This window comes from Macrosteles quadrilineatus, unplaced genomic scaffold, assembly GCF_028750875.1.
Source record: "Macrosteles quadrilineatus isolate MER2022 unplaced genomic scaffold, UCM_ALF_1.0 Scaffold_8__2_contigs__length_117827958, whole genome shotgun sequence".
Taxonomy (NCBI): Eukaryota; Metazoa; Arthropoda; class Insecta; order Hemiptera; family Cicadellidae; genus Macrosteles; species Macrosteles quadrilineatus.
The window spans coordinates 42784010-42796179 of record NW_026542601.1 but is presented as its reverse complement, the minus strand read 5'-3'; the positions used below and the strand labels follow the sequence as shown (position 1 = coordinate 42796179).

Here is a 12170-nt window from a genome sequence, read left to right as displayed (position 1 = left end):
AATCGTTTTACAATTCAGATTCGAAAGTACTTGATTTGACCAATGACCATACCATAAACCACGTCGATTCATATCTGCATGTTTTACAACATGTAGTAAAATACAGTAAATCAATAAATTTAAACTTGTCGTGAATATTATATTCCTCTTTTTACCATAGAACACTTCCTTGTTGTTTGTTAATCTAATAGCTAAAATTAGCTTTAGAGTAATCTAAAAAAATACTTAAGTTAAGTTGTTGTACTCGTAGTATTGAAACAATGAAAAATAAATAAAAGAATGTAGATTTGTATCACAAATTTTTAACACAAAAAGTTAAAACTTTGGTTGATTGTGTTTCGTATTGTAAAAGAATAGGCATGTTGTATTGTGTTATCCTTTCCACTATTATTTCCCTGAAAGTACAAAGATACGTAAAATAACAATAGGTGAATGACAGTCATTCGCCTATTGGGTCTGATGATGATTGGAGATTGGGGTGTCCAATCGAAATCGATCACCACTCTTATCTTGTATATCTCTTTACCGTCTTGTGAGTAAACAGTATAAAGTGTAAATATATTATTACAAGTATTATTAGACGTATCTTTTTTTACTTTCAGGTAATTTGCTAATCAAGAAGTTTTTCACTATTATTTCAAAAACAAACTTCCTACCCTATGCCTACAACTATTAGCTGATAAAAATGAATTGTGAGTAATATGTGTGCAAAAATGTATTTACATTTTATGACAGGAATACCTAAGAATATATTTAAAAAAATATATAATCAATAAAAATAACAGTTAAATTTTGACACGAGTAATTCAGTCTTTTGTGGCCACCGTCCTCCTGGCCCTGTAGTGGGAAAAACATCAATATTAGTCAATCCCATATATGTACCAGTCCAGGTCCAGCTGATAAAGGTTGGGGTTGCTTCTTAACAGATAAGGATAAGTTTATCCAAGGGTCAGTCACAATTCTGTCTGACAGTTACAGAAGATAAGCTCATGTTCCACAGACGAGTCCGACCCATCAAGTGCTCTACCACCTCTAGGCGACGTATTGGATGTTTTATATTTAATTCTAGCAATGATGGCAGGTGCAAGTGATACAAGTGAAATTTCCAAATCCATTTTAACCGCAGTTGAAAAATGTGTCAAGTGTCCAGTGTGTTTAGAAACTGTAAAATTTCCTGTTCAACTGTGCTCTAGTGGTCATGATGTATGTTTGTCATGTACCACCAAGATACGAAAATGTCCTACATGTGAAGAGTCGTTAATACTGGAAAGTCCAGTTTGTCTTAGAAATATAATGAAAGCTCAGCCACGCAGTTGTAACTACAGTCAAGATGGATGTGAGGAAATGGTAAAACCAGGTAATGATCATGAGGAGTTCTGTGGCTACAGACCAATTGTTTGTAGAGAGCTTATTTGTCCTATTGAAATGCCAGTGGTGAAGATATTGGATCATTACAAGGAGCATCATGAGGATGTCGACATCATTACAGAGAGGTCTGTAGAGGGATTAAACTTTTTAAATCTATCAACGTACACTCCAGTATGGTTGTTTGACAATTTGTTTTGGATTCTGATATTTAGGGATGAGACAACAGATAATTACAAGACATACTTTCTGACAACACCAATTGGTAAGCCTAACCACGATTACTATGTTCGTGTTACAATAGAAAATGGGGAATTCAATGTAACTAACACATTGATAGCTGCAGTGTCATCTTGTGAGAAGGAATTTCCACCCGATGACGTTCTCGAAACGGAAATACAATTGTCGGATGAATACGAAAAATCTTGTATGAAAATTCCATGTTGGCAAATTGATAATTGGATATCCAAAACAGAGAAGAATGCAGAAATCAAACTATTTATCTTCAGAACGGCAAATGAGTGAAGGTATGAGATATATTTTAGCGCATTCGGGTTAGGTTTACCATTTAAAAAATATGTCTTAAAGTTAGAAGCAATCAACACATTTCTAAGCAGAGTAAGGAGGAATAAAATCTTATAATATATTATATGTAATTGTAAAATGATGCAAGATTTTTAGGAACCACCCTTGGTGTCCTACATGTCCCTACATGAGATGAGTCGGGACTTGAGTTTAAAGGAGAATATAAATTATAATTTTTCTTGAAAATGTGTTTGCTTGTTTTGTAAACTGTTGCTGTGTGTGTAAACTGTGCCACACTAACTTGTTTACACTTATCTGTCATTAATACATATAAAATATTGTTGTACGGGTGACATAAAATACATCACAGTTTAAATGTTGTGAGTTGTAACTTTCCTGATAATCGTTGGAACAAGTGTATAATAGGTATCAGCAATAAAGTAGAGCTAGCTGTCTCTGAGCTTTAGGGGGAAATGTAAATAACTGTCTCTATTTGTCTAAAAATCGGATTTTCTATGCTTTGTTACATTTACTTTTAAAGGCTCTTAGATAGAAATCAAGGAAGAGCACAGACGTTTAGTTGAAGGACATACAATTTGTTTAGGCTATCAATTTTATATTGTATCTGAGGTTGTATAGTTGTCACTTCATATTAGTTTTCTTGTTTGTTAACATATAATTTACAAGTTCATTGTAAAAATATTGAGGATTTAGCTCTAGCTGTGTTGCAATTTACTTTAAGAGTTGCAGTACTACATAATAAGCTTAAAAGTTGAACTTGCAGTCATGTAGTACTGTAGAAATAAATCAAGTACGACTTTCTGTGCTAATTAAAATTTTATTTTATGATCTTTTCTCGATTACTAATCATCCTTATTGTAATCCAGGCTAGAACAAATTTCCACATTTTTATGACTATTTTATAGCGAATTTCCCATATAGGAAATACACATTTACGGTCTAATTGTAAGACATCGACTTCGGACCGATTTACTTTTTCGTTTTGATGTCCCCAGAGGTCAAAAACATTACCCGTTAAATTTAACTGCGTTTGAACGAGGTTGCAAACTGCAGTATTACTATAGGACTAAAAGAACAAGGATTATGGAGTTAAAATTGGCTTTTCCCATATGTGACTCTAAAAAACATAAATTTCACAACTTCTTTCTAAACGATTTTGTAGAGCAGATCATATATATACTATTGAAGAGTTGTTATGCCCTCAATGGTTAAGAAGAAAAATTTAAATTCCTAAATTCCTATGTTATTGTTATGGAGAATAAATAAATAATTTTAGTTTGCTTGTTTATAAACATATTTTGATGAAATTTGGAAAATATATTAAGTTCATACTAAACTATTGATATATCACAAAAAACGCTTCATTACATTCCCTGTACTAGCAGATAACCATCAAACCTAAGTACTTAAAAACTAATGTTATTATTCAAATAGGGAATAAAACTGACATTTTTAGGAGATATTTTCGCGGAAATTCAATCACTAGAAGTTGGAGGTTTGCTGTGGCGGGGGTATTTCATCATATTAGAGTATAAATTTTAATTTTAAAAACAATTTTCTCCTACAGCTGTTTTTAATCAATTCTAAGCATACACTAGGTTATCTTAGATTACCGTTCTGTAAGCCATTTCCCATAACACGGGTTTCTGTTTACATAGGCCATCTATTTTAGATTTATATGAAGTAGTGTATAATACCAACATTGTTTGTATTAATGCTAGAAGAATAAAGGCTCATATTGTTAAAACATGAGTTATCTTATATTTCATTCCATATTCCCTCTACACATAGGAGACCTATATGAAGTATTGTTTTCGTCAACATTTTTGAGTTTGAGTTTTGGGTCCTCCTGATACCCAAAAAGGTGTTTTTCTAAGTGATGTCTGTGTGTGCTGTGTGTGCGTGAGTGTGCTTGCGAGTGAACATCGGTGAATGCGTGCGTAGGATTGCCTGTAGGCGTTCTTGGTCTAATAAGGAATAAGGAAACACAGGGCATCGACACCACTTGTGTGAATGTCGGGAAACAATCGAAGAGTTGGAATAGTACATATGTCATCACTAGGTCCTAAAGTGACTCTTTTTGAACCGAGGTCAAGCTTTACCCGTGTGGTGAACTATATCTTTCGTCATATTGCATCATTAATTAACAAAGAAAGCTAGAAAACGAAATAATGTTTGACTGAAATAGGTTAAAACCTTACCTAATAAATCAATCGATAAATAATTTCGATCGATACTATTGTCACAATCTAAATTTACAACTGTTAAAAACAGCTGATTTGTACTCCCACGGTACTCCCTAGAGACTAAAAATTAGTAAAAAATGCTACTTTAGACCCGCAACGCAAACGTGTTATGAGTTCAATGCGGATTTCAAGAATTACTCCGCTGATGAAACAACCACGACGATAATGACTACATTTATTTATTTATTTATTTATTTATCCATATACGGTAAACACCATTTTACATTGTACATACATTGCAATTTTTTACAGATGGCCAAAAAAAAGATATACTACTAAAAAGATCAGCTTTCTACTACCTACACTTAGAGTTAACGAAACAAAGTTGAAAAAATAAATATATGATAAATATCACAGCAAGTGGCAATAAAGAGTAGAGACTAGTTAACATGCAGGAACAATAATAACAATAAATATTGACGAAGTAGTGACTAACAATAAGCAAACCCAAAATTATGAAACACTACAAAATAAAAACATATTATGGAGGCAAAACCAGCAAATTTACAGAAAAAAAACAATGTGTAAAAGGTACGGTAAACTCTGAAGAAATATAAAAACTTAACAATAAGGTAACAACAAGACAGACCATAATATTAATAAATATGAAAAAGTAATGCACATAAGTGAGGGGAGTCGACGGCCCCAACACTACCACACACTTGAACAAAACATGCATTCACTGGCTTGGAAGTGAGGGGAGTCGACGGCCCCAACAATGTTACATTTAACATATATAAGCAAAGGAAGTAGAGGGAGTATTCCGATACAGAAGGAGTTCCCGAAGTATACTTATTCATCTGATTTTTTAATGGGTTTACAGTTTAGACAGGATTCCAAACACTGAGTCGCGATCTTTATCATATATCTAAAATAAACATTGGTGATTAGTGGGATTTGAACCCAGAGTGTCAGGCTAGAAATGTTTCAATACTCAAACTACTTATTTCTCAATCGATGATTAAATTAATCGAATGAACGCGTGATAACAATACTGTATGTGTGTGAACTCCTATACTACTGTATGCACCTCATGTGTCCATTTGGCAACCAATCATCGGATGAATACGGACCTATATACCACTCTCCCTTTTCATGGAAGCGAGCTGGTCTAGTGGTAGAACGCGGGACTTCAGTCTCTGAGGTCACAGGTTCAAATGCCACCAAATCGACAATGTATTTTATCATAGGATAGTGCCACAACCCCTAACCCTAGCCTGAGGTAACGTGAAAACGATCCCTGACTAAAACCTAGTGTCATGGTCAAAGAACTCTCTTTTCAACCAATAGCGTTGATAAACTTGGTCATTACCCTTTTAATTGGCGTCTACTCGATTTCTTCCGCCATCTGAAAATGGTGATTAGATCGGGAACGCTAATGAAGGATGTAATAACAGTAGTGAGTGGATAGGTTTGCTGCTTCAGGAGATTAAATCAAACTTTACGAGTCTGATGCAGTTATGGCTAGCAATTGTTAATAATATGCAAGATTGTGTCATATATAAATAGCTTTAGGTACTAAAAAATTTTTTAAAAATTTAAGATTATCTTGTAAATTTTGCGTTCGATTAAGTCTGTTCACTCTTATTTTAGGGGTTTAGAGTGAGTGTTTTATTCTTCGATTTAGATATATAGTCTTCTTTTTTTACTGTCCCACCTTCACATCTTGGACGCTTATATGTTTTAGTTACTTAGTCTAGTCATAAAGGGTCACGACATTATCTCATGGATAAAACCCATTAGTGATTGGCGGGATTTGAACCCGTCCCTCGGGCTCCGAAGCTCCGAGCTCTACCACTAGAACAGCTCTCATGAGTACTGTAGAAGTATCTTAGGTAATCGTTATGTTTTGGTTCGTAGTTGCTTTACTAAAACCACATATAAACGTAATATACTTCAGTATTGAAAAGTAAATTGTTTAACCACCACATCTCCAATAAAATTCCAAATACCTATGCCACGCACTTTGCAAACATATTTTCCAACAAACAAAAGGGGAAGAATTCAAAGACAGTAGCAGAATGATGATTATAACGGGAAGTTGCGAGCTGCAATTTGAGTAATTGCCCTCTCCAGTCTCCTTCAGATATTACCTGCTTGACTGCCTTCTTTCTTCAGTCTTCAGCAGTTGAGCTGAAGGTAATGATTTGGAAACTGTCCTAGCGGTTACACTTCCTATAGGTCTACACCAAGTCCGAAAGTTTGTGTTTATATTGGAGGAATACGCTTATTTCATTATTTCAATTCTGCCAATCGAATCGTGTTGTGACATTTATTTCGAACTGAACATTCGATCTGTTTAAGACTATGTAACGTCAGTACTGTTCATTTTATTTCCGCGTTCAATTTGTAACAGCTTATAGTATAATAAGTGATCGTAATTTAATTGCTCCACCGACATAGTACTCATGTAAATTACTGATTGTCGAATATGCAACCTTGGACCAAACCTTTTTGGTTAAACTGGAAGTACTGTAGCTCATTTTATGGCATCTATGTCACAGAGTCTATCAAAATAATAAATACCCCTGAATTCTATTTTTAGTTTTAGTAGTATATTACGTTTGCTGTAATATGCTATATCTATGATACTGTATTATTGATCCTATTGTAATATAATACGTTCTTTCAATTTAGTTTTCTTCGACACACATCAGTAATTGACAACACGCTGACAGTGTATTCAACAACTGCATGTCCAATCATCTAAAAATGACAACAGCTTCAACTGGGAATAGAATTCTCAACTTCGATAATTCAAGATTCTCTCCAAGTGACGAGGGTCTTCTTAAGGCTGGCAAATTGTGAAGTGCTTGTAGGAGTTTACAGTACTAGGAGTCCACAGTATATTCAACAAGATGACAAATGAACAAGTCACACGTCAGATTGAGTATCCCAGAGGAGCAGACCATTAGTCTCTGCTCTAGACTGTAAGGTCAATGCCCTTAGGATACTTTACCAGAACTTTAATGGACAGCTATGCATTTTCAGTGTTCGTTATGTTTTCGATTGTAAATACAACCGCCGCAGCAAACCTGCAGACTATCAGAATTTCGATTAGCCAGGTCGGATTTCCACCGATATATTCCCAAACAAATTATATTCATTTCATAATTTGTTGACATTGGACTTAGTGAGTATTGGGTTTTCTGCTACAAAAATGCCTTAAGATGTGTTGTTTAATTTTAAAAAATACACAAAAAGACTTGGTATAAAAAATATGGTATTTGTCAAACTATACCCATAAAAAAGTAAACTACAACAGGTAACTTAATCTCCTGAAGATTAACATTGTAATTTTTAATTTGTAGTTTTTTATTTCTCCATAACCATAAAGATATATAACGATTCTATAATTCAGTAAATTATTGGTTCCTTTGAGTGCTACAAAACTGATTGGAAATAAACTAAGATTTTTTAAAATTTTGTTGGTACAAATGGGGAGTAATAATTGGTTTCCATAGGTAGATAATGCTGGTTTGCGAACTCTTTCGAATAAACGTAGGTTTACACGTTTGTACCATACTAAACAAAATTAGGATACTTTTTTCTCAAATTTTCGTGACCTAAAAATATGTATGCAGTGTATGAATTTTAACGTACGGTGTTTTTGGGCTCAAGGACATCAAGCGTTGGTGTAATGTTAGTGTATTTATCTTTTTATATCACAATAACTTCTAAATTCATTAAAATGAGATATGTTCGAAAAATACTGCCCGTCATCTAGTATAGAGCTCCAAAGAGCTCCATATATTTATATATTTTCCCATATATTTCTTTTTTAAGAAGGACCATTTATTTGACATCAACGTTCCAAAAGGTACGGGGCATCAGACACATCTGGGAAAGAAATATACTTGCAGAATCCGAAGCCAACAGCTTTTTCATGCACGATGAAGCTAAAGGCTGGCTAGTTTCTCAGATAAATTACTTGCCGAGTCTCTCTACGTACTTTCTCATGCCCACCTTCCGCTCGGAGAATACGCACTTAGGATTGAGAATTACAAAGATATATTGATCGTAGTCTAACAGGTTCTGAGGCTGCAGAAAAGGTCAAACGGATCACTGCGGAGTCTTGAAGATTGCAATGTTGATCCTTGGGGTGAGTTCAGAAATCAGAAAACAGCTGCTGATGTGCAAAACAGCTTCTCTATTCTACAGAAATTGCGACCAATGAAATTTTGAACACTAATTTAGATGTTCTCTATAGGCCATAGTGTGTGTTTGTATGTGTGTTTAGCTTGCCTCGACAGATAAAACCACTATCTTGCATCAAAGAGCTAAATTTGGTATTATCTAGAACACCAGTATTTCAAAAGACGTATCTTTCCAAGAATTGAGTTGTTAAAAGTTGACTCAGGCCTCTTGACCACATAGTTTAAACTGCATTTCGTTGGCAAAACGAAACACACTCAAGCCAAGAACTCCAAACATAACACGACGATTAGCTCTCAAAGTCCAGTAAGTGGATTTCCTGGGGACTGTTGCATTATGAGGTAACTCACTGTAAACGTTCGAGTGGAGTAATCGATTCTTCCTATTGTTTGGAGACGTGGAAGCTGAACTGCTGAGCTTTCCTAGGAAGCGGTTTGTGGACATTCTTTTTTTACTACGTCAATTACACAAACCATTGTTGAAGAGTTTGTTGTTAGACTTACTCCCTGGTCCCTTTTTCTAGTTCGATATTTTATTGAACAGTAACTAACCTACATAAACTTGAAGAAGCACTTCGTATGTTCGTACTGTGAGAAACTTTGAACAACCTTAAATCGAGATTGGGTTGTTTATCTGATCGTTGCAGAATATAAATTTAAAAAATCGGAGTTTCTAACACATAAACATTACGATTTAAGTGTTGGACCTATAGTATTGTCAAAAAATAACCAGTATTACATTAACTCACAAATTAGCATGTAGGCATACTTGTTTATTCACTTTGTAGATTATATGTTCCAAAAATTCAATAAAAGCAAGTTTGGTCCTTAGCAAAGGATCCCCACGTTAAAACATTTTCTAAACGCTTATGTGTGAATTATTGGCTGATTCCGTTAACACTTACTAGTTTAAGCAATCGTTTATAAATTTACCGTTAGGTTTTTGGATATATATATATTTTTTTATTTAGGATACAGCTAAACGACATCCGATTGTCTTAAGCTGATTTATAAATAAAACCTGAAAGCCTGAAAACTATATTAGACTTCACGTTTGATTATACATTCCATCCCCATGTTAAATTTGTAGCCAGCTTTTTTTAACAAAATCGTCGTAGTTAATGTGAGCCACCTACAGTTAGTGATGATCACAACTATTGATTTCTGTTTAATACACAATCTTTTTTACCAATTCAAACTAATGGAATTACTTACTCTGGGTTATAGCAACTGAAATGACCCATCTACTTGGCCAGCAACATAAAATAAGGTAGAAAATAGAGTTTTAGTCACTAGCGTATTCTGAGACTGGCTCACACAACTGTGTTCTTTTTTAACAAAAAATTGGCTGCAGCTGGTCTATATAGACGTCCCGTCTACTTCAGTATCCAATAGTCAATGCTATTAAGACTTTGTTTGATGTACAGCTTAGACACGAATATTAGAACAGAATTTGTGTGTATCGTAAACATAAACAAACGACGTCGCTGTTTACATTGACAGTAGCCTGAGTCGTATCGTATTCTGTAGCCCCGGAGCTGAACGTTGGGTCATGACACACGTAAATGTCAGTTCTTTAACCTTTCCCTTTCTTGGCAAATAACACCACGCCGCTCTGCATGAGCGAACTTTCCAGGAAATGTAGTAAAATTACACTTTAAATTATAAAAGATAACAATCTTAACTTTTTGCAAGATAACATGTTCTGATAAGTCGCAAACTCATGTACATACAATTTTGTATGTCACAAGCTTTTTTATGTGTTTGTGATACAAACACGTGAAGTTATTTAGCATCGATTATGAACTATGGGTTTAACATAATAGTTGAATATTGTTGACAATTTTTAAGTGCGTTAAACTATCTCTACGAAAGTCGGGGGCTATTCCAAATTATTATTAATAACAGGTATAGTAAAACTGTATATTGATTCAATGACACGACTAATATTGCACATTTAGGTATCCCATTTTGTTGTTATTCGAAATGTTGATTGATGGACAAGTAATCAATAAATCACTAATAATACTGTAATTCCTTTCTTCACAAGTAATAAAAGCAATTGGTAGATAACAAGCGTAAACAATTATGTGTGCAATACAATCAGCTTATGTCTAAAAATGTATCAAATAAATATGTAAATACTATCTACGGAAATATGTTTACCATGGGGTAGTATGGTTCAAGGTTTCTGTCTACTGACAGTGATATAAATAACATAATTACCATGCTATCTTACAAAAACGAATTGTGGATTAAAATATAACACAGCATTTACAAAATACAAAAATACCACGACAGTATCAATCTATTTTGAAAACATACATTAAATAATAAATAAGATAGCATGTTCCCTCCATAAATATTTACGAATTTCACTTGGTAAAATTAAACAACAATTCTTCCCTTATCTTACAGTAATGAAATTATTCAGTAAAACGACTTACCATTACAGCAAAAGTGTAATCCAAAAACACTATTTCACCCCCCAACAACACTGAACGGTAAATGCAAACACCACAACAATGAAAGCTAAAAACATCTGCGATGCGACCGAGGCGTACGACGACGCGAACCAAGCCAAACCAAACCGCGTCTACTTGAACACCTAGCGCTCACTCCGTCAGGTGGCAAATTCCTCAACTTGCACCTTGCACCTGAGATGGTTGCAATGGTTGCATTCGCGATATACCGTCGTCGTCTACGCTAAGCCCGTACGACGACCTTGTATATAGGGTAGACTTGAAAGCTGTTAAATATCTTGGTCCTCGGTAAATTTATGTACCAAGCATTGCGTTGACAACAAGGTATTTAACCTCTCTAGATTAGTACAGTAATTGTTAATCCGGAAGGTAACACCTCAGAAATGGAGACTTGAAAATACTGTGGGTTTGGACAAGTAAAATTTCATTCTACTAAAAAACATATTGTTAGATTATTTATTTTAGGCCTATCTATGGTTTTATTTATTTTACATCTCGGAATGCTGTAGCTAGTAATAAAGTAAACCATAAAATGCCCAAATGGATGGGCGTTTTAATTTAAAAGATTGTAATATAAAATAACCTAGGGTAAGAAAGAGAGAGGTACAGTTCATCGCTTTGAAACCGGTGTTGTAAAACGAGCTGGGACATACGAGGTTTTCGCATCCCATGATTTCCACTAGTATCAGGAGAGAAGAGACAAGGAGAAAACTTACAAGTACTTCTACTTCCACAGATAAATAAAAAGGTGCATTACTACTACTTCTATTCCTCATTACCAACGGTGATAAACTATGATCTATGAATCTACCAAGCAAGGTAATTTATACTCATTATACTCGTATTAATCTTATTATTTTGCTAAGTAAATAAATACAAGAGTATTTTGTAAACACTAGTGCGGTTGCGGTTAACAGTGACATATAAATCTAAAGCTAATTTTTTGCGTCTATTGAAGACTAGGATTACGAAAAACTCAAGCTCCTAGAACACCTTAGGCCCCGTTTATGCACCAAGTGCGGTAGCGGTAGCGACAGCGGGAGCGATTTCTAACACCATTGAGTTAAATGGGGCTGTTTATGCACCAAGAGCGATAGCGATAGCGGTTGACCTCCCGCTGCGATTTCTAATTCGCCCGCTGTGTAGTTAGGAATCGCAGCGGTTGCTTGGGCTGAAGCCATGGTTGCCAACTTGATCCATGCGCACGTGCACTTAGGACAAATAGTTGTGTTAATTATTTGGCAGAGTTTGAGTTGGCAAGACTACACCCCCTTCCATTCCCCTTTAACCAACCGCTACCGCTATCGCTCTTCGTGCATAAACAGACTCATTTACAGCGGGAGCGGGCCCGCTATCGCACCGCTCCCGCACTTGGT

At 35.0% G+C, this 12170-nt stretch overlaps 1 protein-coding gene across 1 annotated transcript in view; it reads right to left on the bottom strand.

Annotated features, from left to right (window-relative positions):
* The window catches only part of LOC128999748 (SH2 domain-containing protein 3C-like), a 226528-nt gene extending 215680 nt beyond the window's left edge, over positions 1–10848 (bottom strand). The window contains exon 1 of the mRNA XM_054426410.1: positions 10759–10848. The gene's annotated coding sequence lies outside the window, so the exon portion shown is untranslated. The remainder of the gene's footprint in view (positions 1–10758) is intronic.
* Positions 10849–12170: the final 1322 nt, after the last annotated feature.